Below are 2500 nucleotides of genomic sequence, written 5' to 3' on the forward strand. Positions count from 1 at the left end.
ACGCAACAAAACTTTCGAGGACTGGACGACCGAGCGATGGTCGCGCGGTCTTCGCTTATCTTTAACAAACGAAGTAGTCCGTATGTATTCTAAATGTTGAAGCCTCCTAGAGCTTTAAGCCATGCGAGACATTGAAATGCTGTTTTAACGGGAGCATGCATAATTGCTGCAAACATACTTTTATCACAAGTTCTAGCCACGCCACGGAGGCTTCGAAGTTCCTTCACCATTCGCTTTCCTCTCTTTTGTTACACAGTTTCAGACTACGATCAGGGGTACCGAAACGCTGTATTGATTGTAAACAACCATTTTTATCTTGGAGCGGAGCGTTCCTTTACTCGTTAGATTTGTCTTGTCGCGTGTGTATTCGCTTTTTCGACGCTTTTTAACCATTTAACTTGTTTAGCGAAGCTAAACGCACAGACAGACAAAAAAAAAGGAACAGCATCGCGCGTCAAACAGCGACGACCCATCTGAAGCGATCTTTCATTTATACACCGTTTGTAAACAGAGAGATGTATAAAGCGCGGGGAATCATTCGAAACCCTGGGGCTATTCGAGCTTGCATTTCAGCAAATTATCATCTCAAACATTTCACTCGTTTGCTTTTTCTAAATTTATAGGAGAGCTTCTTTCGTTTATTTTTGACACACCTTTCGTAAATATCGTTTCTGGCAACGTCGGGAGCGTGGATTTCTACAAGTGAACAATCGCGCCGATCCGATAACTTCCAGCAGGATGGAGAATCTTTATAGATTATCTTCCGAGAACTCGGTGCTTTCACGGGCGGTCGTTTATAAATTTTAACGAACGACTCGCGCGCCGTGACGCACTTGCGCTAGTTCGAAGAGATATTTCGAAATTTGTTTCTCTCCTTTAACGGCCTGCATTTAGTGTATCGGTTGCGATTTTCGTCACATCGTTTCCACGACAAACGCCGACGAACTGCCCAACTATCGCTCGTACGTTGCGACTCTTTCTTTGTTTATCGTTCATTCATTCTTTCAATTTCGTTCGATAATCCCGCTCCGAAACGTTCTACTTTCGTTGAACGACGGCGAGATGTTTAGAAAGAAATGAATTACTCTTTTTTCGAGAAGCAAACGCAAGCAGTCTTTTGTTAAGAAAACGACCCTCAGCCAGGCGTGGTCCAGGAATTGTATCCGTGGACCGCAATGTGCGTTCGAAATGTCGATGTTCATGTGTCCTGCAGTTCACACGTTGACGCGCAATTAGCTGCGTTCTTCATCGACCCACGAGCCAAGTGATCCACCGTTCAGGGTAATCGTAAAATTTTGTATTTCAAACTCTTTAGATCTTTAGAGTGTTATTTTCATTATTAACACGCATCACATTCGATACCCACATCACTCTCCCACCCGGCGCGTGCGGGAGAGCGAATTCGGGCGTCGCCAACGTATTTGTTTGTTTGTTCGATCGTTGACGACACGATCGCGTCCAAGGACGGAAACCGTCGGAGAAACGCCCAGTGGCACGCTCCTCTCGACGGTCGGGCGTAAAGTACATTTAAAAACCTTGAAAAGTACGAACGCACACAAGGAATGCGAGCGCGCGTCCTGTCGCTGAATCGTGGGTTGCGAGATTCGAACAGACACACGGCCGGCGACGATCGGTCTAACTAATGGACACATAGTTTTTCAAAGACTCGCTATCGTCGCTTCTCAGCCGGTCCGTAAACAACACACATCGATCAGGCGGACGCACGAATCTTACCACGGTGCGTGTTTCGTAGATTCCAGGTTACCCGCAAGTACCTCTCTCTCCCTCTCGAAAGAGGAATCTCGATCCGTCCTTTTTGGACAATGGAGAAATCTTTTTATCGCAACACGGATGGCAAAGAAACAACCAAAGCGTAGGAGCGTGGGGACGAGAGCGACGAAAAGAACGTCGCGAAAACAAAGTTTCGACGGTTGCTCGTTCTAATACATCGTAGTTTCAACTCTCTCAGTTTTAACCACTCCTAGACGCTTCGTAAACTTTTAACAATTCTTCGCCTCCGCGAGTTTCATTTCGAATAGAGCGAACGCAACACGGACCAAAAAAACTCCGGTGATGCCAGATCATTTAGCAAAGATCAGACGGCGGGTCATCTGTATTCCTTTTCTCTCTTTTTTATATCTTTCCATTTAACTAGGGTGTCGCAACGACGGGTACATTTATATATTTATATATATTGTATTTCAATTTTAATGATCCTTCACTTTCGGTTTGTAATAATATGATCCTTCTTTCATTTCGATCCTTCATATTGTAGGTTAACCAACAGAAGTTTGTTTTTTTACGACTTGTATTTTTGTGGTTTGTTTGTTTGTTTCTTACGACTTGTTTGTACCCGATCAAGTAGACGACGACCCATAAGTATAAGTTAGAGAGATAAAGGTCGAGAGACCTCACGCAAGCGTCTTTTACTTCCATTCACATCAGCCAGAGAGAAATGGTCCGGCGTCGTGCTCTTTGGCGCCGTTGGTCGCACAGTTTT

General features: G+C 44.7%; 1 non-coding gene across 1 annotated transcript; it reads right to left on the reverse strand.

Annotated features, from left to right (window-relative positions):
- Positions 1 to 1129: 1129 nt before the first annotated feature.
- LOC143307422 (5.8S ribosomal RNA) lies at positions 1130 to 1284 on the reverse strand. Its single transcript, XR_013064568.1, has one exon. It is a non-coding gene; the product is annotated as a 5.8S ribosomal RNA (ribosomal RNA).
- Between the last annotated feature and the right edge of the window lie 1216 nt (positions 1285 to 2500).

The sequence above is a fragment of the Osmia lignaria genome, unplaced genomic scaffold (genome assembly GCF_051020975.1).
Source record: "Osmia lignaria lignaria isolate PbOS001 unplaced genomic scaffold, iyOsmLign1 scaffold0054, whole genome shotgun sequence".
Lineage (NCBI taxonomy): Eukaryota > Metazoa > Arthropoda > Insecta > Hymenoptera > Megachilidae > Osmia > Osmia lignaria.